At 35.7% G+C, this 23,162-nt stretch overlaps 1 protein-coding gene across 5 annotated transcripts in view; it reads left to right on the top strand.

Moving 5' to 3' along the window:
• The window catches only part of LOC143226513 (uncharacterized), a 181,747-nt gene that overhangs the window by 49,606 nt on the left and 108,979 nt on the right, over positions 1–23,162 (top strand). Inside the window, exons 1-2 of one of the 5 annotated variants that reach the window (XM_076457545.1) lie at positions 11,711–12,170; positions 14,633–14,743. The exons of 1 other annotated variant lie outside the window; for it this stretch is intronic. The gene's annotated coding sequence lies outside the window, so the exon portion shown is untranslated. Of the gene's footprint in view, positions 1–11,710; positions 12,284–14,632; positions 14,744–23,162 lie in introns of those variants that run through there. 3 more of the 5 variants (XM_076457546.1, XM_076457544.1, XM_076457547.1) reach the window with 3 other exon arrangements.

The following is a 23,162-nucleotide window of genomic DNA, read 5'->3' on the forward strand; positions in this document are numbered from 1 at the left end:
GAGGGCTATCAGCGCTAGCCGTCCCTACTTTTCAGTGTAAAACTAGAGGGAAGGCAGCTAGTCATCACCACCCACTGCCAACTCTTGGGCTACTATTTTACCAACGAATAGTGGGATTGACTGTCACATTATAAGGCCCTACGGCTGAAAGGGCGATCATGTTTGGCGCGACGAGGATGCGAACCCGCGACCCTCAGATTACGAGTCGCACGCCTTAACCCACCTGGCCATGCCGGGCCTAGTCTGGGGAGACCCTGAAGAAAGTGATCTCGTTATTTCTAACAGATTACATTAACTTCACAGTACAATAACAACTGTATAGTTTTTGTGTTATATTTGAAATTGTTATTTCTGTGATATACATAACAAATTCGGCATGGTTAAACTGATAACATTATACAGTGTATTATCATCCGGCCGATCGAAGTAATATTGGGGGACCACTTATGAAATGTTATCAGTTTTATAGATTTCACTCTCAAAACTGAAGTCTTTACATTATCGGTTTTTATAACAAGTAAAGTTTCAGTTATTCCTACAATACATAAGAAGCACGAGATCAATTTTATGAATAATTAATTATTATAAACAGATATGTCGTCTGAAGTAACCATTGAATTTAATCACTTTACCCTAATTAATAGAAGTGTACTTGCTTAACTTTAATTAATAACTGGGTATGATCACGTAACTCTAGTCGACAACTAGTTATGACTAGCAATCCTTATTAACAGCTGAGCTTGATAGCGATCCAAATCCTAAGTAGAAGCAACATCATTATATAAGTTATAAAGGGAAGTGACATTTAAAATGATATCATTGTTAGCGGATGAGCACGATTTTGACCTAAATTTTAAGTGAAGGCAACAATATTATACGTAAAGGACGTTAAAAATGATGTGACTGTTACCAACTAATCACAATTATAACCTGAAGTGAAGGCAACAATATTATACGTAAAGGGACGTGAAAAATGATGTGACTGTTAACGACTAATCACAATTATAACCTGAAGTGAAGGCAACAATATTATACGTAAAGGGACGTGAAAAATGATGTGACTGTTAACGACTAATCACAATTATAACCTGAAGTGAAGGCAACAATATTATACGTAAAGGGACGTGAAAATGCCGTTATTAACAGCTAAGTGTGATCGTGACACAGGAAATAGTAATATATTTAAAACAGCATTGTTCACAGATAACAACAAACTGGTCGCATTAGATAAAAGCATGACCCATGATTAAATGTTATGAAGGGCTCAATAAATTAGAAGTTTAATTCGGCCAGGCATGGCCAGGTGGTTAAGGCGCTCTACTCATAATCTAAGGATCGCGGGCTTGAATCCCCGTCACACCAACATGCTCGTCATTTCAGACGTGGGGGAGTTATAATGTAACGGCCAATCTCACTATTCATCAGTAAAAGAGTAGCCCAAGAGTTTGCAGTGGGTGGTGATGACTAGCTGACTTCCTTCTAGTCTTACACTGCTAAATTAGGGATGGCTAGCGCAGATAGCCCTCGTGTAGCTTTGCGCAAGATTCGAAACAAAACAAACAAACAGAAGTTTAATTGGTGCCTTCTTGATTGTAAAGGTCATGGTTTGGATAAGTTAATAAGCGTCTCTCAGATGTTGAACCAGTAAAATAAAACATATCAGTGAAAATATTGTGAAGGTATAAATGCTCCTCTCTGCTTAACTAGTCAAGTGAAAACCGACATGTTGACACCTGAGTTTTCATTCTTTTTCAAGTCGTGTATTGAATTAAATTACAACGAGTGGCGAGTTTAAAGAAATGTCTTCTGTTTGATATTCACAGATCGTTCGAGTCTTAAATGAATGAACACTGTTTTATATTTAGCAAAGTATAAGATCTCTTGTCGCTATTGTTAAATACACGCACACCTTGTTGTTGCTGTTACAAGTAGATACACCTTGTTCTCTTTACAAAGTAAGTAAATGCATGTATTGTCACTGTTATTAAAAGTAACTAAATGCATGTTCTTTTGTATGTAGTCGTTACGAGTAACTAAACGCGTGTTTTATCTTCAACTTTAGAAATTCGTCATGCTTTTTTTCCTCTTTTTGACTTATCATGCACATAGTAACATATTAAACATATACAGTGCTCATAGATCTGAACATGGTAAACGGGACATGAAACCTGGGATAGTTTTATTTATTATTATTATTCACAATGGAAAATAAAAGTAAAATTAAAATAAAAAATAAGTCAAGATTTTTTCTTTAATCTTTAATTTGTTTTTACATTATATTTGGTGTTTGTTAATGAAGAAGATACGTAATGTAAACGTGTGTATTTTATTTATTTTTATTGTGTGTGACTTTCAAAAAAACAAACCTTTTAAAGGAATATTAGTTTGCCATGTACGTTTAGAAAATATGCTGTTAACACGATCTTATGAAGAATTATATCTTAGAATACTATTCATTTATGGCAAGTAGAACAAGACGAATATATAGTTTTTTTTCATGGTTCTATATATTCACATCTTGGGGGGGAAAACCACTGCTCTTTCCTATGCAAGCTGTGTGTACCTATATGTCTAACTAGACTTTGTTTGTTGTGCTAGCTGTATTTACCTATATACCTAACTAGACTTTGTTTGCTGTGCTAGCTGTATTTACCTATATACCTAACTAGACTTTGTTTGCTGTGCTAGCTGTATTTACCTATATACCTAACTAGACTTTGTTTGCTGTGCTAGCTGTATTTACCTATATACCTAACTAGACTTTGTTTGCTGTGCTAGCTGTATTTACCTACATACCTAACTAGGTTTTGTTTGCTGTGCTAGCTGTGTGTACCTACATACCTAACTAGACTTTGTTTGTTGTGCTAGCTGTATTTACCTATATACCTAACTAGACTTTGTTTGTTGTGCTAGCTGTATTTACCTATATACCTAACTAGACTTTGTTTGCTGTGCTAGCTGTATTTACCTATATACCTAACTAGACTTTGTTTGCTGTGCTAGCTGTATTTACCTATATACCTAACTGGACTTTGTTTGCTGTGCTAGCTGTATTTACCTACATACCTAACTAGACTTTGTTTGCATGTGCTGTCACTGTTATTACCTATATACCTAACTGCACTTTGTTTTGCTGTAGCTTACTGTAACTAACGCGTGTTTTACTTCAAACTTAGAAATTGTCATGCTAGCTGTATTTACCTACATGCACATAACTGGGTTTTGTTTGCAGTGCTCATGTCTGAACATACATACCTAACTAGACTTTGTTTGTTGTGCTAGCTGTATTTACCTATATACCTAACTAGACTTTGTTTGTTGTGCTAGCTGTAAAATTACCTATAAACCTAACTCAAGATTTTTTTTTAAATCTTTAATTTGTTTTACCTACATACCTAACTGGTGTTTGTTTTGCTGTGCTAGCTGTGTAATGTACATACCTAACTAGACTTTTATTTGTTTTGCTTTGTGTGTTTACCTATATACCTAACTAACCTTTGTTTGTTGTGCTAGCTTGTGTGTACCTTTATACCTAACTAGACTTTGTTTGTTGTGCTCTGTATTTACCTATATACCTAACTAGACTTTGTTTGTTGTGCTAGCTGTATTTACCTATATACCTAACTAGACTTTTTTTTCATGGTTCTATATATTTACCTATATACCTAACTACCACTTTGTTTTCCTATGCTAGCTGTGTTTACCTATATGCCTAACTAGACTTTGTTTGTTGTGCTAGCTGTATTTACCTATATACCTAACTAGACTTTGTTTGCTGTGCTAGCTGTGTGTACCTACATACCTAACTAGACTTTGTTTGCTGTTCTAGCTGTGTGTACCTATATACCTAACAAGACTTTGTTCACTGTGCTAGCTGTGTGTACCTACATACCTCACTAGACTTTGTTTGATTAATGTAATTTTCCTGTTAAATTTTCTTTTGTTTGTTTTTTTTGTGCATTTTCAGGTTTTCTCAGAAACGTACAATTATGTTACTTATAATGGTCTTTCTCAATGGTAAAACATTAACAAAACAACAGGATAACTTGATTAAGGTAGATACTTATAGATATTTTGCATTTGTAAATTACTTTACACACACACACACACATAATTATTTATGGTTTGGAGTGAAGCTACCAAGAAATGCAGGTAAAAAACAAACAAGAGGGTTGGAAGTGGCCCATACGACTATGGGTCGTATGACGTTTCTGTAAATAATTTAATAAATATTGCATTTCATATTTTTGGATCATGGATGCGTTATTAGGATAATGGCCAAATTCCATTATTCGGTCAGACAAGAGTAAACCATTGCGTTGGCGCTGAGTGATGTTTACTTCCTGCCTTTCGTCTTGTCTGTTAGGTCAAAATAAGGATAGATGGTGCATGCAATCCTGGCGTAACTTAGCATGAATACCTGAAGAAAAAAAAACTTACGTTATATCAATAATTCCAGGAAGTAGGCGTGGTCTAAAAGTTGCTGTGCTCGACTGTGACTCAGGAGATCTTAGATCGCACCACAGTGTCACAGAATATTATAAGAATGACATTCAGTCCTTGTTGTTCAGTTGAAAGTGGGACAGAGTCCTTGCGGTTGTGGGTGCTACTGATTTATTTCCTTTTATTCCTTTCTGTAGTTCAAAATTATGGATAGCTAGCTATGCTTGAACTCTAGGACTTTTGACTCTGCTATTTAGCCCATATGGTTCATGAGTTGTCCACCAGCTTAATAATACTAAATACCAAGAATTCCAGAAGAAGTTAGGCTTAGTTAAAATTTGGCATCATAATTTTATGTGTTTTGTTTTTTTTCCTTGTAGAAGCTGAAAGGTCGTTTATTTTCAAGACGTTACGTTGTGTGAATACGGTATTTGTAATTAAAATGGTTCAAGATTCAATTTCATAACATTAAGATTTAACCTCCAGAGAAATGACATACTGTACACATATTGTGTGTTACCTTATTAAGCTGTGGCAAAGGCTTGAACACTATAAACCTTACAGCAATGAGATGTGTGTATGGTACGTATGACATTTTACATTATGTATTGTTAGCTTAGTGTACTAAATTAGGACTAACCAAGTTTCCTAAACTAGCAGATTCTCGTGAAAGAGATAACAAGCGAAAATATGCATAATAATAGGATCACTCAAGTGATGACTTAAAGTAAGGTTTTGCTGCCTTGTGACTTGTTTTATGTTCTTTTAGTTGGAGCAATATATAGGATCGACTATATTTTTTTAACAAATTAAATGACCGCATTTTACAAACCAAACCCGGGAGCATTTTTAGTTTAAAAAGTATGGGATGGCTGTTATCACAATCTGAGATATAACCAGTACTAGAGAAAATTGCTGTTAGTTCCAGTTTTATTTCTGTCATGAATACATATGCCTTTAAAGACATTGGTGTTTTTAAGAAAAAAATAGAGCATATTCAAGGTCGTAGCTATAGAGACTTCCCCAATAGAGACTTCTAAAATCTTACTGAGTTAAAGATAAGATGAATGACAACAATACGTCAATCACACCATATCTGTTTTGTCTAATGCCGACAAGGTATTTCGCCTAATACAAGAATTCATCAGGTAGACTGGAATACAACGGACGCAGTAGTGGTTGACGTGAAAATTTTATTTAAGTTACTTGGAAGTAGAAATTAAGATAAGAATCACTAACATATAATAATTTTTATATATAAGTAGCTTGAGTACTCGTCCCGTGAATGGAAGTTATCTAAGTTCATGATAAATGAAAGGTTATCTTAGAACATAAAGTTGCTTCCCTTGTATATAATGGAAAAAAAAAAAACTTTTCAAAAAAATCCAGAAAACTGCAAAAAGCAAAATACTGAAATTTGTTTGTAACTTCGCATGGACCTATGAATTTCCATGCTAATTTTGGTAAAGATCCACCCACACACTGCGAAGTGTTTACATGGACAGAGAACAGACACTACTATGATATTTATATAGATAAGTAGTTACGTGGACAGACAGTACTATATTTATATAGATAAATAGTTACGTGGACAGACAGCACTATAATATTTATATAGATAAGTAGTTACGTGGACAGACAGTACTATAATATTTATATAGACAAGTAGTTATATGGACCTACAACAGACAATACTGTCATACTCGTATAGATCACAGCAATTACACTACACATAAGTCAGTAATACTAATAATTAAAAATTGGTTGAATGTTTATTTCCTAAAGTATTCCATGTAAGAAATAAAAGTAAAGGTATTTTGGACAATTTTATCGCGCCCAGGACAGTTTCGGGGACATTTTCTCCCCAATTTTAAAATACTTTTAGTTCTGACGCGTGTTTGCTCTGATCGGAAGGTATTGATTATTTATTTGCATCTTCTGTTATTACAGACTGACATATCAGAGCTCATAAACTGGTGTAATGGATACGATTGTAACAAAACTTTTAAAATTTACAGAACTTCGGTTTCTAAGAACTCTCAAGTATAAAGATTTAGCTGAAATCGACAAAACAATTGTCAAAACGCTCATAAATTAATGCACATATTTTGGAAGCCATTGCTTTGCCACATTCAGAACAACTCGAAATCACGTCATGTGATAGATCAAGAAAATTTTCTGGGAAAATGAGAAATGCTTCAAGAATTTTCTCATTTGGAGTTAATGTATGTGTGTTTTCTTATAGCAAAGCCATCGAGTTCATCACTGCATCGAGGGCTTGAAGTTAGAAAAGACCATTATAAAATGATATTTACTGTGTGTGACACAACATAGAATAAAGCAACCAAATATTTTATGTTCAAAGAGAGAAGTGACACTGCTAGGATTTGTACTGCTAGAACCTGGGTTTCGATACCCGTAGCGGGAAGAGCAGAGATTGCTTTGTACTTAATAATAACAACAAAAAGGGAAAAAAATTAAGTTATTCATTAATAAATCGATGTGAAAAATTATACTAAACCAACATGTACGACACTAATTGGAAATGCTAAAATATTTTTAACCTTCAAATTACCGCCTTGTTTACATACCAGTGGGAAACCCATTTACAGCAAGAAGGACGAGGACACGGATAGAAGGAAGTAAAGTGGTGTAGCGAAGAATGTAGAGCAAACCATCAGGCCTTCAAATAATGGTAGATAAAAGAAAACTATGAGGATGATGTGCAAAAATATAAGCAAAAAATGAAGTGAATAGTCAACAGTGGAGAAATAGAAGGTAATTAGAAATTGGCATGACAGCAGAAAGACATCAGAAGGTCGCGGGTTTGAATCCCTGTCGCACCAAACATGCTCGCCCTTTCAGCCGTGGGGGCGTTACAATGTTAAGGTCAAACCCACTATTCTTTGGTAAAAGAGTAGCCCAAGAGTTTGGCGGAGGGTGGTGATGACTAGCTGACTTCCTTCTAGTCTTACACTACGAAATTAGGGACGGGTAACGCAGATAGCCCTCGTGTAGCTTTGCGCGATATTCAAAAAACAAACAAACAGTAAAACAGAGATGGAAATAGTACTATGAGGCAAAATAAGGATACACCACTAATAGCTGACCCACTACTGGGAGGTCTATGAATGTTTGTCATTAAGATGGTCAGAGCACTAGCATATGATGGGTTTAAGTATGTATGGACCTTGTTGAAGAACAGATAACCTAAAGAACTGAGAAAGAGCCTATTGGATAAAACTGGTAGAACACCTTTCTTTCGGCCTATGAGAGGAAGAATAGTGTTATTTTCGTTTGCGATTGTGAATCGGACTTGTTTGTTTTTTAATTTCGCGCAAAGCTGAACGAGGGGTGTCTACGTTAGTCGTTTATAATTTAGCAGTGGAAGACTAGAGGGAAGGTTGCTAGTCACCATCACTCACCGCCAACGTATGGATTAACCGACGAATAGTGGAATTGACTGTCACATTATAACGTCCCCTCGGTTGAAAGAACGAGCACGTTTGTTTTCGTAATCATCTGCAAATTACCGAAGTGTTTCTTATACAACGTACTATAGATTTTGATTTTGCCCGTTTTAACATTCAATTGTGGAAGAATGTTGGGTGAAGTGGCTCCTTTAGTAATGTAAAACACACAGGAGAGCTAAGGAGCATGAGGATTATTGTAGTAAATGTTGTGAAAGTCGCTTAGTACTAGGAACTCTATAGCCAACAAACCAATGGATATACTAACGATTTGTTGAATGAATATAGTATAGAAAACTATGTTGACCCACTGGTAATTTTAGGGTTAAGAAGCGTTTTTATTAAATTACGCGTCCATCTAGTGAAACATGTTAAGAAGGTATATAATTTGACCTTTTATATTATACTGTTCTTAAGTAGAAAGTCTGTAACTTGCCGATTCCATTTGGTGATCTCATTACACCGAAACATATTCGCTTTATGCCTGCCTTTGGTTTACTCTCATGACGTCATGATTACGTCAGTAAAAATCATAGCTGATGTTGTATTTAACATATAAAAAGGATTCGTGTCCAAGTCGACTAGATAAGAGAATACTTGTTGACAAAATGGCAATGGCTGTTGTTATATTTTTTCTATCAAAATATAAGTATCATCAAAACTTTTCCGACCCCGAGTAATTAATTTTAAACAATGCACTTAAGTCGCCGCAGATAATAAATACCACGTAATTGATTGTAAGTTGTGTTGTTTTATCGTGTTTTTTATTTTATTTTTGCCTCCCGAATGCATACAAGTTTCATTTATATTTGTTTTGTTTGTTGTTGTTTTTTTATTTCGTGCAAAGCTTCTCAAGGGCTATCTGCGCTAGCCGTCCCTAATTTAGTAGTGTAAGACTGGAGGGAAGGCAGCTAGTCATCACCACCCACCGCCAACTCTTGAGCTATTCTTTTACCAATGAATAGTGGGATTGACCGTCACATTATAACGCCCCCACGGCTGTAAGAGCGCACATGTTTGGTGCGACGGGGATTCGAACCGGAACCCTCAGATTACGAGTCGAACGTCTTAACCTACCTGACCATGCCGGATCAGTTTCATTTATAAATAAAGAAATATTTCTTACTTGCTATTTCGACAAGTTTTTAATATTTTGAAAGAACGTTGAATGTAAATATTTGGAAGAATTACATCAAATGATAAAAAAAAAAAAAAAACGAGTACACTGATACACATTTGTAATACAGGCAGAGCTGGCTTGGGGATTCGTAGTATTCGGCACTAATAAATAAATAAATAAAATTAACGTAAATTGTACAATGGATAAATGTGGTACGCAATAGGGGTCAACTGTATGGTTGTGTAGATTCTTCTGAGAATCACAAATTCACAAAATTACCTTCGCCACTCTCTCATCCCGTAGTGAGAGATTTTATCACAGCTACTGCTTAGTCCTAAGGCGTACTGTGAGTGTATGGACTCACAAGTAATATCTGAAGAACTTATTACAGTTTTAAGAGCATTAGATCAGCAATCTAACATCGCATCAAGGCCAGTTTTGAAACGAGCTTTATATTTTATTAAGGTACAACATTAACTCTTTACTAACCTGAAGATGACTTAAGAAGGCCTAAACGTTTTTCTCTGCTTGGTTAGTAAAGGTGTTAATAACCATAGCAGCAGTCCTGAGATATATATAGGTACAACATATTTACGCAAATATTTTTTTATGCCAACAACATATTCAATCTGTGAAATTAGCTGTTGAAACATCAATTTCGTTGAATACACGCTATACCAGCTACTATCCCCACCCCCAGTGGCTCAGCAATAGGCTTGAGAGCTTATAACAATGAAACTCTGGACTCGATCCTTGCGACAAGCATGGTTGTACAACTTTGCGTTTAACAACAAACAAACTACTAACGTGTACGAAACAAAACTGATAGAATTGAAATGATGTGTGACGTCGAAATACAACAGCGAAACCCGAGTGCGTTACAACGTTGCTGTTACTTATGTAATGAAAGTGTTATCCTGTGAATGTAACACGCCTCTCTGTGTTAATGTAAGGTACTAACTATTACGATATATATACTGACTGATGTAAAAGCCCACTAGTTAAAAAGGACGGGAAACCAAAACTATTCTATATAAAACTGGCAATACACATAAGAAATAAATAAAAGAAATATAAAACTTCTTTTCTCAGGATCATTCTACATATTGCTTCTGAAGGCACTACATATAACTAAGCAAACATGCTACATATTGGTGCCTTTGGATAAAAGATTACAACATACAGTGACTATATGATTACATACACACCTGTTATTGTTCCGGTTGCCATTTTTATTACAGATAATTCTTATCTGTAGTCTCCTTTAACAAAGACTTCTTTTCGTAATAATTATCAAACATAGATTTCCGTTACGTTTTGTATTATTTTTCATAGGAACCTTCCGGAATTTCCTATTCAGATCCTATCTAGCTTGACATCATAATGATGTGGATGATGTGGTACCGCTTACATAACGCCATGCCTAATCTGGTCATGGGAACTCCGTCTTTGACAGGTTTTTATATAACAGACAAAGCTAGTTACGTCTATGTTAGCGATTAGATTAAAGTAAAATAGGAATGGCCAATCAAAAGAGGAAATTATTAAAGGGAACAAAATGTGGAATTGGAATTGTATAACTCACTAACTTCGGAGAAATCGAACGTGACTGACTGAACGACAGACACTTGACTTTTATATATATTGATATTTCTTATGGCGTAATTTAGTGTACTATGCTACTAGAAGAACGTGCATTGTAGTTTTTAGTTTTAGTTTTGTAAAATTCTGCTTCCATTTTCTAATGTTCTTAGGAATAAAGAAAATTTAAGTGTTAATAATATATGCTGTTTTTATAGCATTATAAAGAGAAAGAAAATAAAAACGTGTGATTTTAGTAAGTGCTGGATTGACTGAGCTATGAAATTTGTAATGTGGTTTGGAGATGAATAGAGTAGCTACTAAAGTTTGTAAGCTTCAAAAACATAAAGAGTAATAAGATAACACGTGTGAAACGTATCCAGCATATGTATAACAACTTTATTAGTTATCGCTTGAGTTGTTTCTGTTGAATAACTTTGCACAGGTGACTAACATTTGGGCCTGGCATGGCCTAGCGCGTAAGGTGAGTGCGACTCGTAATCCGAGGGTCGCGGGTTCGCGTCCGCGTCGCGCTAAACATGCTCGCCCTCCCAGCCGTGGGGGCGTTATAATGTTACGATCAATCCCACTTTTCGTTGGTAAAAGAGTAGCCCAAGAGTTGGCGGTTGGTGGTGATGACTAGCTGCCTTCCCTCTAGTCTTACACTGCTAAATTAGGGACGGCTAGCACAGATAGCCCTCGAGTAGCTCTGTGTGAAATTCCAAAGAACGAACGAATGACTAACATTTACACCATTGAGACTCTTAATTGTAGGTTGAAAGGATCTATGATTGTACCAATCTGAGTAAAGCAATTTAAATTAAGTTTTTTTTTCTGTCAAACAAAGTTTCAGTACTTTTGATGCGAAGAAAATGTTAAAAGAAGCTCAATCAAAATTGGAGATGTTGTATCTCGGGTATTTTGTAATGGATTGTTTTGAAATTTGGTATATGAAGTAAGAGTCAGATAAAGCATATCTAGTGAAAATATGTGTTAGTTTGTAATCCCAAAGTCCCAGCTACAGGAGGTGGAAAATCTCTAAACTATAGTTCCTGTTAGTAACACAGGATAAGTCCTGCAGTCTGTTTTGACCGCACGACACACTGGTGTGTGTCTTGATCTCCCACATACAGCTGTATACTTGTGTGAACATGTAGTCAGCCAACGCACACATATATACGCATTTATCTTTATCTGTGTAAACATTTAGCCAGCTCATATATATTTACATCTTTCTCTCTGTCTCCGTAGAATATGTTTCGTTGTTGAGTCATCAAAACAAAGGCAACTGTGGTGTGTCAGAATTAGTTGATATTGAATAACAGTCATCTCTTTGATTTCCCATTGCAATAACGGATACATTAACAGAGTTAGGCACCTCTAGTGTGCACGTGATATGAGATCATCGTAACTATAGGCTGAGAAGCGAATGTTTTAATGTTTCGCTGGTTTTTTTTTATCTAAATACTTACTCTTTCTTTGCTGTTGTTTTACAGGACGTTTAAAAAATCACCCGATCGGAAATAACAGAAGAAAAGTCTCCCGCTAGTACTGCGGTAAGTTTACGGATTTACAACGCTAAAATCAGGGGTTCGATTTCCCTCGGTGGACTCGGGAGGTAGCCCGATGTGACTTTGCTATAAGAAATACACACACAAAACATAAGAAAGTAATAACTTTTTCTTGTTTTTGAGGTTCTGGCTGTTTAGATGTTTATAATTTAGTTACTGTTTATGGTTTAAGTTATCGTGATACTCGTAATGCTATTTCGTTTATCTCTAGATGATATTTGTGAACTTTTGTCGTTCACTGTTTTTGTTGTGTGAATATTGATTTATATTCGTACAGTTTTAGTTAGTGAATGTTTAGTTTCATTTGTGTGAATTCTTCAATTTTCTAGGTGTGTGAATATTTGTGGTTTTATCCTTGTGTGAATATAGTTATATAGCTTTTTAATTATTTAAAATATTTCTGACTTTTCTACTTAAGCAAATATTTATCGTTTATACGTTTCTTAATATTTAACACAACTAAACTGGCAGTGAAGTTGTTTCGTTTTTGAATTTTGCGCATAGCTACTCGAGGGCTATCTGCACACTGGACTTCGCAGTGAAAGAGCTAACAACAAAAACCACTTTCTGTGTTGTTTGTTTATAATTTTCGCGCGTAGTTACATCATTTTAGGTCCTCAAATTATCGACTTATTTTTATGCCTTTCATGTTAATGAATGGACTCAACATATGTTATGATACTGAATAATGTTGTGTTTTCTCCGTTAAAAAACTCAAATATTGAAATGGATAAAGTATTTTGAATAGAATTAGTAGTGATTAGTGGGACTAATCAGGACCATCGAGACCCAGCACTGGTCCCTTTCTCTCTCTCTTTGTGAATATCTTAAAATACTTATTTAAAAAAAGAAAACTAAATTAGGACAGCAAAGAGCTTACAAACAAAACAAAATCTATCAACAGCAGTTTTCAGCTCAAAGTATAAGCGTGAAAATGTTAACAAAGAAACATATATATATATATATATAAATTACAACTCAAATTATTATTTCAATTATTTTTAATGTGTGAAGCGTCTATGTGCAAATAAAACCCAAAAAGTATGAAGTTTTAGCGTTAAAGTGTTTTATGGTATAACCAGATTTCATTCTATCGGGACCCTGGGCCCCCGCTCACACGCAGACTTTCGTCAACGAACCTGGGATTAATTGCAATATATCAAAGGGAATTTTTTGTTTACATTTTGTGTTTGGGATTCGTAGGTTATTTTTAACAAGGAAAATTATGGATCCACAAACAATTTACAAAAGTGTATCGATGGATTCTATACAATTCTATCAATAATTCTAGGGACAAGAATATTCATTGTTGTACATTTATTGTCACGGAAATTCATTGTTGTTTTTCAAAATGTATAGTGCACGCTGGAGGGATTTAAACATTTTGTTAAAAGTTAAGATAAGATGACCTTTACATTCTAGGTAAATATAAAAGAATATATTTCCGTCGAAATCAACGTTTTGCCTTTGCGGCTTCTTTAGGGTTAATGTACATAAAGCTGATTTAAATAAAATTGTATTCTTTTATATTTATCTAGAGTGTAAAAGTCGTCTTACCATAAGTTTTATTGTCAAGGGGCTTCTACAGAGGGTTATTATACTATTTAAAAAATTATCTTTGCCACTTATCGAATACTTAAACGTTTCGTGTTTTAATTTGTCTTCTCGGAACATTTAAAACTAAACCTGACATTTTAAAATATAAAAGGCAGCCTTTGTTAACGTCAGTTTTAAGTCAAACTGGAAGCGTTTAATTGGCTCAAACTGTGCCTTACTAGATTTAAACTACATCTTTGTTTGGCTGAATATAAAGATATATAAACCACATAATAAGAATGGACCTTTGTTTCTTTATTAAGGCTTCACATTAGTGACATAATAGGAGATCGTGGATCTATATTAAAGTCTGGTGCTTACATCATTTCGTGTTCTTAAACCACAATTTCTTCATAAAAGTTATGAATTCGAAGTTTCTTACAATAGACAACGCGTCCGTTAGCGCTTATTCTTTCTCAGGGGAGTTAGAGCTAAATCTTGAAGAAATGTGAACGCTCACACGTATTAGACAAGCAAAATGGCGTGCTTTTCTTTAGAACGCATAACAAGTAAGACTGTCACGTTCAGGAGGCTGTGCCACGTGTTCAGAAGAACGGAAATAAAAAGAATGGCTCACTTCAATTTGGAAAGGATAAAAAGGCACATTTTGCTATTTTAAGTTTACTTTTGTGGCAAGAAAGGAAAGACTAAGGAAAAAAAAGATTTTTTATTCATACTCCAGAATAGTTGTTAGAACTTCTATTAACAGTTAGAAACAAAAAAAAAGCAGCAAAAAGCTAAAAGGAATTTCATATTCAACTACAAGTTAAACAAGTTATCAAATTTTTTCTTGTATGAAAGTAAATATAACGTTCATTTGTAATGTGGATTTCTTTTTGCTTTTTTTTTAGATTTAAGACAATGGTCTCTCCTCCGTAGCTCAGCGATAATTTGTAGGCTTATGACACTGAAATACGAGTTTCGATAACCCTAATGGATAGAGAGAGCACAGACAGCCCATTGTAAGTTTTGAACTCAGCAACAACCAAACTAAAACTTTAAAAAATGTTAATTAATTAAAATATAGTAGCAAACTAAAGAAATCAATGCTAAAAAACTAGATTTTGGTTAGTCTTAGAAAAATCTAAGGAAAATAATTAGTAATGCTATACGTGAGTCAAGAGTCCTGATTTACTCTGTTCTTGTATACAGGGTGAGTCAAGAGTCCTGATTTACTCTGTTCTTGTATACAGGGTGAGTCAAGAGTCCTGATTTACTCTGTTCTTGTATACAGGGTGAGTCAAGAGTCCTGATTTACTCTGTTCTTGTATACAGGGTGAGTCAAGAGTCCTGATTTACTCTGTTCTTGTATACAGGGTGAGTCAAGAGTCCTGATTTACTCTGTTCTTGTATACAGGGTGAGTCAAGAGTCCTGATTTACTCTGTTCTTGTATACAGGGTGAGCCAAGAGTCCTGATTTACTCTGTTCTTGTATACAGGGTGAGCCAAGAGTCCTGATTTACTCTGTTCTTGTATACAGGGTGAGCCAAGAGTCCTGATTTACTCTGTTCTTGTATACAGGGTGAGCCGAGAGTCCTTATTTACTCTGTTCTTGTATACAGGGTGAGTCGAGAGTCCTGATTTACTCTGTTCTTGTATACAGGGTGAGTCGAGAGTCCTGATTTACTTTGTTGTTGTATACCGGGTGAGTCAAGGGTCCTGATTTACTCTATTGTTATATACAAGGTAAGTCAAAACCTCTAATTTTCTTAATATTTCTTTACATCTGAAGGGCGAACAGCGAACAACATCTCTTTAAGTTCCATAATTGATTAAAATTTCACACTAATGTAGGCTAAAGACAGAAGGGTCTTACGTAGAGTGGGGACAAATAAACTAATGTACGAGCTATTCTTCTACATATACCTGTTTTATCAGCATGTATTTTACCACATTGTGATTTGTACTCTAATTATGTTTGTCATCTTCATAATAAAGTGTTTATTTAACACTTAACCCATGTACCAAACTGGATCAGTAATAGTACCAATAAAGTGGTTTTTAGTTCTCATAAAATTTACATAAGTCAAGCCTAAAAATTAAAAACGTCCGACTTTCGGTAAAGTGGCTGGATAACACTATTGCTGATATAGGATAAAGGTACATATTCAGTTTGTACTGAGTGCCTTTTCACCTTTTGGAAAAATTCATACCTTCAAATATCATCGTTACACATTAATATCTTGAAGGATTACGATATATTACACTTACGTGTCTCTTCCTTCCTGCAAGTTTGTGTAGATATAAAACATAAGATAAAGTTTTCCCTCTGATTATGGCAGGATATTATTATTATTTCTCTTATGATTTTAAACACATAATAATAAATGGTTTAGAAAATGGTCCAGTTACTGCATTATAATTAACTCGTGCAAGTTTTTTCTTCATTTATATAATGAAATATTGACACACATCTTAAACCTCTCTAGCACGTTGGTGCTCAAGTGAGATCCGAGCGTAGCCTAGTGGTTAGCGTGCCAGGTTGTGGACCCAAGGACCCATGCTTTGTATCCCGTTTTCGAAAAATAAATCGTTCTTACTCTCGGTATAAAAGTGACGTTCATATCCCAATACTTGGTTAGAGTAATCCAAGAATTGATACTGTTGACTAGTTACTCCGCCCTGCTTTTAGTCCATCAGTTCCAACTTGTGAACGACTAACGTTAATAGCCTTTATGTGGTTTTTTTCGAATATCCGAAACAAACAAAGGCGTTAGTAAAAGTTACAACTAACTACGTTCAGGTTATGATACAAGGTTAACTTCTTGCTCGGTGGTTGTGTATGTTACGTAGATTCTCTGTAGTCTTACTCTAAATTATTTTATAGGTAGAAACAAAAACTTACAGGGGAACCATATTGCCAGAATAGGAGACATTTATTTGTGCTACGTGTTTCCATGGATGTTGAAGTTGGTATTAATAAGGTAGCAGTCTGCATAGTTGTACATTGTATGTACTTGGAGAAAAACAACAGCATACGTTTAATGGAATAGTCTTCCTTGGAAACAGTGTCCGTTTATTGAAAAACCCACATTGTTAAGGTAATAAAATAGTATTTCTTGAAAACACAGTACATATGTCTTTTTAAAAAAGTATTGTTAATATAAGAGCCTCCCTTGAAAACACAGGATCTATATATCGTTATGGAAAATCCACAAAGAGAATGTTGAGATCGATAGCACGTGCCGAACTCAGCCGAGCATCAGACATCACGTTCAATCACGACGTCATAGCGGCGCGAGTGTGTCACGTCGTAGTTTAGGAAAAGTGAACTGTAGGAAATATTCTAGTTTGTTATCTTTGAACTTGGAGTTGAGAAACCTCTATGTGATCCCTCACGTCTGACGCAGCGGAAGGATGGAAGATAGGAAGCCTGTTTTTTTTGTTTTTTTTACACAAGTCACTTACTTCACTTCTCTACGAAAGAAAGTAATGTTCAAGAGGTCCTTATTGTATGTACTTTATTAAACTGATATCAGCTTAGGTTCAAATCCTTTTCTTTTAAACAGTTTTTCCCAGTAAAAAGAAAACCAAAAAGAATGTAGTCTACTATACCACGTGAATATTGCTGTATTTGCCATTGTTCTAACATTGATAATTTATACGCCTAATTTAAACCGGTTTGTTCCGGTTGTTGTAGAGTTGTTATCTGTTAAAATGCACTCGAGGTCAGTTGTCAATCTTATCTATATTTTGACCTAAAACTTTATTTTATTCACCTGTATATCTGTCTTCACGCCCGTCTGTCTGTATGTTCTCTCTTAATCAAATAATTTGTTTGTTCAAGTGATTAGAAGTAACTTTAAAACGTTGAGAAATAAACCTGGTTAATGGTTAATAGACATAGACGATTGCTATGCAGGAAAACATCGTATTACCATAGTTAAGCTATAATAAAAAAAACAGCGAAAGTAGTTGAAACAGAAGCACTTAAAAAGCCGAAGTTAAAAGCTAGTTTATTTGTTTGTTTTTTAATTTTGCGCAAAGTAACTCGAGGGTTATCTGTGCTAGCTGTCCCTAATTTAGCAGTGTAAGACTAGAGGGAACTCAGCTAGTCATCACCACCCATCGCCAACTCTTGGGCTACTCCTTTACCAACGAATAGTTGGATTGACCATCACATAATAACGTCCCCACGGCTTAAAGGGTGAGCATGTTTGGTGCGACCGGGATTCGAACCCGCGATCCTCAGATTACGAGTCGAACGCCTTAACTCATCTGGCCATGCCGGGCCTAGAAGATAGTACTTCAGAAAAGGTTTCGTGCCACATCATTTGTTGCTCTTGACAACATGTAAGTCACACATAATACTAACATCACCAGTTACCCCTACTCGTAACTTACTTATCAGTGTCTTATGTCACTTAAGCGTTTTCGCACAATGTTTGTTAGGAGTATTGCATGGCCAGGTGGTTAAAGCGTTCAACTCATAATCTGAGAATCGGGGGTACGAATCCACCTCCCATCAAACATGTTCGCCCTTTGAGATGTGGGGACATTATAAGTGACGGTCAATCCCATTATTTCTTGGTAAAACTGTAGCCCAGGAGTTTGCGGTAGGTGGTGATGACTAGCTAGCTGCCTTCCTTCTAGTCTTTTACTGCGAAAATAGAGGTGGCTAGTGCGGATAGCACTCATGTAGCTTTGCGCGAAATTCAAACCAAACCACCCGTTGTTTGATTCCTTATGCTGGATGTTGTTAACAGTATGACGTTATGCGTAGACCAGGGGCGTGGCAGGGTATTTTTCGACTTCCCAAAGTCTCGTAATGTTAAGACTAACAGACAGATTCAGTAGTGAATGTTCTTTTCATTCACACAGGTTCGTATTTCACGTCACAGTTTCAAACATCCTTCATCCCAAAATTATAGCAATATTCTCACATCTAGCATCCTCAAAGTTTAGCAATTCCACTGATGAAGCATTGCATTATAGTCACAATAAGTAGTTTAGTTGGAACATTATATCTAATTAGCTAATTACCAGGTTCTGATCTATCTTGATTTTTTGCTTACCTCAGAAGTTAATATTAATAGCTTTTAGTACATTTTTGAATTAGAAGTTTCTGAACAGTTCAGTAACGAACTGTGTTAAGCCTAGAAAATGTTATTTATCACTCTTCATGTTTCAGCTTTAGTACATAAATATTCTACTGCGTTGTTAAATTCGGTGTAATCTCAGGTAACCAGAAACGTTTTACTTCTCCATTTTAAGTATATACACGTTGGTCCATTTTCCCAAATTATTTTATTTATTTATTTTTAACAGATCAAGTACTTTTATGTGACTCGCTTGAGACAGTTTTTGTATATCATTTCACGTATCCATGATCTTTCCAAACTCTGAAGCGAATGTGACAGAAATGTAATATCACGTCGTTGGATTAGATTTATAATTGATGATATTAGCAACTATCGCATAGGTCTGTTCGGCTGACCTACTAATGTTACTCTATCACTGAAATCTCTAAATGAACGTAACCTGTTTTTGGCTCACTATATCAATTACGTTGAAACAGACAACACATACACTCATGTAAATATATCTATTCTATCCGAGTAAAAGCGACCAATGCCTGTAGAATCGTACAGAACTTGTTTAGTAATTGATTTATCTTACGCTTACGTCATTGACATATTTCGTTCTTTTTTCTGAACAAAAGGTCGTGACCTAACTCTGTTATTTTCAAACTATTTTTTTTCGCTGATGACTCCCTAACCTATTTACTTTTATTTACGCAGCACCCCTGCTGCCACCTGAAATATTTTTATACAGTGTTTTTTTTAATGTTCGTAATTATTCGTTGTTTGATGAAACTCTCGCGACACACTTAACAACTTGAAAAACCCTTCTCTAAGTATACCCCGAGCTTCCCTGTGTAACGTAAATATACTTATCAATAAAACACTAAGTTGGTCTGTTTTTGAGGTATTTTGTTTGTTGTAATCCAGAGCACACAGATTAGTGAAGAAATTTCTACATTAAAGATTTGACGTTTGTGTTAAAATCTTCTTACAGGTATATACAGTGAAAGCAATATACTTGACGTTTATGTTAACCCTAGAATATTTCTTGCAGATTTATGCAGTGATAGTAATATACTTGACGTTAATTTTAACCCTCAGAATCATTCTAACGATACTTCACTGACTGTGATGAAAATGTCATAAAAGTTAGCTTTTTATTGTATAGTAGGCTTAAGAACTGGGATAACTGTTGAGTATTGGAGCAAATCTCTCAGACAGCAAATTCCTTATATTGTTGACGTAAACTTTCATCACCGAATGACACAATAGAGTGGTTCTTCTGTTGAATGTCACAGAAAATTACTCAAAATAGATTACGACAAAAAATCTTATCGCCACATGAAATAATGGAGTATTTTTGTTGACTTTGAGAACAGAGTCAATATACGTTCTCCATGGCAGAATGTTTCTGACAAAAGCAAATTTTAATTCACTCTTATGAGTGCATTATATCGCGCGTTTTGGCTTATACTTCTGCGCTTGAGCAGAAAACGTGTGTGTTTACTTTATTTACGAACACTGTACTACATACAACAAAAATTTGTTTAACTTGGTGACTTGTACACATATTGTTAACAACCGTATTTACCGTTAGCGTACTGAACAAATTTAGTTTCTTGCTGGATATTTATTTTAGTTCTGTTAAAACAACGAATGTTTGTTTGTTTTTAAGCATAAAGATACACAATGGCCCATACGTTCTCTTCTCTTCACTGGTATCGAAACCAAAATTCCAGCGTTATAAGCCCGCACAATGACAAAGGGGTAAATAATGAAGGAACTTTAACACCTTTACTGAAGCTGATTTATCTTATTATATTGCGGAATTTGTTACCTATTTTCAAAGCGACTCAATCAGGTTGTTTGGGTTCTTTTGTTTTGTTACGTCATTTTCATTCATTATTTAGTGGCTTTTAAAAAAATCACTTGCGTCATATTTTAAGGCCTACTGCCTTCGGCTACGTAGTTTATTCGTGTTGGCATCAATACGTGCAGAACGCACTTTACAGGTACGCAGTATTCGAAACTGATTTCTGATGAATCTTGGGTCTTCTCTGTCATTTACTGATTGGATTATTTTTTCTCGCCTGATAGGGAGGGATTCCTCTTGTATAATTGAATAAAGCATAATGATCGTATTTTCATTCGTTTATCAGACCTAAACTAGTATACAACTGCCCAAGTTTTTCTTTTTGTTTGTTTTGAATTTCGTGCAAAGCTACACGAGGGCTATCTGCGCTAGCCGTCCCTAATATAGCAGTGTAAGACTAGAGGGAAGACATCTAGTTATTACCACACACTACCAAGTCTTGGGCTACTCTTTGGCCAACAAATAACGGGTATGACAGTCACCTTATAACGCCCCCACAACTGTAAGGGCAAAGCGAGCCTAGCCAAGCGCCCTAACCACCTGGCCATGCCAGGTCTCGTGTAAAGCTACTCGAGGGATACTTGAGTTAGCCGTCCCTACTTTATATATGATAGACTGAAAGGAAGGTAACTATCCAACACCATCCACCGTTAACTTTTTGGCTACTCTTTACAAACAAAGGTGGGGTTGACTGTTACGTGACAACACACGTACCCAGGGGTTAAAGGTAACGCATTTTCGGTGACTAGATTCGAACTGGCGACCCACAGGTTACGAATCAAGGCGCTACCACCAGATCGTGTCACTTCAGATACGAGAATAAAATAGTGATTATCAGAAAAAGTCCCCGGATTCATCCCATAACTTTTGTGAAGGCACATTACCATATGCAGTAGTCATGCGAACTTGTCGGGTGAGATACACTACATATAACCGTCAGTAAACTTGTGACTTTGACTTTTTCTGATGTAATATACCCTTCGCCAAGGAAACTATGTATCAGCAAGAATACAGCGAAAAAAGGGTTAGTATACGTGTAGGTTCTATAGCCCGACGCACACATGTAAACATGTACCTATAAACCCAACCACACAACATGGTGAAGTAGTTAGACGTTTATTTGATTTCGAATGTTCGCACAAAGCAACTCGTGATTTACCCTCGTTGGACGTCCGCCAATACTTTTGAATTGATATAGATGAAGGGCAGTTAGTTAATAGTTCTCAAGGCAAACTTTAGGGCTACTAGTATACAATATAATAGTAGGATTTTGAATGTCATACTATGGTGCCAACTTAAAATAATTCACAGTTTTGCATTACTTTCCTCCCTCCCTTCCCCCGGAAGAATTTCTGCGAACACCCATGCCATAGAACGCACTTTTTTATTCTTTCAACAGTAACAGACTGCGAACGCTGGAACTGCACAGCCCAACACAGTGACTATCGGGCTAAAATCGGTCCCATGGGTTAAAGTTCGAGTTCTTTTTTGTAAATCGCACAACAGCATGGAGGTCTTGCTTCTGAGACTTACAGAGTATGCTATTGGCACACGTTTTATTTTCAAGCCCCACCTCAGTGACACACCAGTATGTCTGCGAACTTACAACATTAGAATCCGGGTTTTAATACCCATGATGGGAAGAACACAGATAACTCATTGTGTATCCGTGTGGTTAATTACAAACAAACAAAATGTTCAAGTCCTGAGATATACGTAATCCTACTACGTAACGGTGAAGGTGTCTTAGGACAGACTGGCTGTAGTGGAACTTAACCTTCTGATTCATTTAAGTGTAATTAGTGTATATTATATTAAGTCAGTTGGTGTAAAAAATACAACGGACTATTTACGTTAGTCGAGAGTGGAAATACTTCAGCGACCTCTAGGGATTTTCTACTTTCATTGCACTTAATTGTTGGTATTTAGTGCAATAAATCTGAAAATTAAACAGTGGAATGAAATACAGGCGAAGCAACTCACCTCCCCCCCCCCCCCACTGAATAACAGCAATTAACTCGTCAATTTTCGTTTAGAATATTTGACACATGTAGTTGAAAAGACAAATCATTTGAAACATTTCTCTCAAGTTAATAAGCATGTACATGTAAGAACCTAAACTTCAGTATTACATAACCCGTATAACTGCGCATGTTACGACAATCCAGAAATTAACACAGTATAAATATGTATTACTTTTCATTCATTCCCCTCACGACAGTAGTATTCTTCTATATCATTTGAACGTGATCGAAAACTTGGTCTAAAGGTTAAGTGTCCCCCAAGAACCATTTAATTACATTTTGGTGAATGTAGCACTAGTGACGTCACGCAGCATTTTTTTCTTCTGTGGAATACGGTAAAAAAAAATAAAGTACTTATCAGTGGTATGCTAATAATAATTATACAAACTACAAATTGGGTGCCTTTTACCTTTCATATTATTGAATGTCCATTGTTACCTCAGTTACGTTGTTGATTTCC

Source organism: Tachypleus tridentatus, chromosome 9, assembly GCF_004210375.1.
Source record: "Tachypleus tridentatus isolate NWPU-2018 chromosome 9, ASM421037v1, whole genome shotgun sequence".
Classification (NCBI taxonomy): Eukaryota; Metazoa; Arthropoda; class Merostomata; order Xiphosura; family Limulidae; genus Tachypleus; species Tachypleus tridentatus.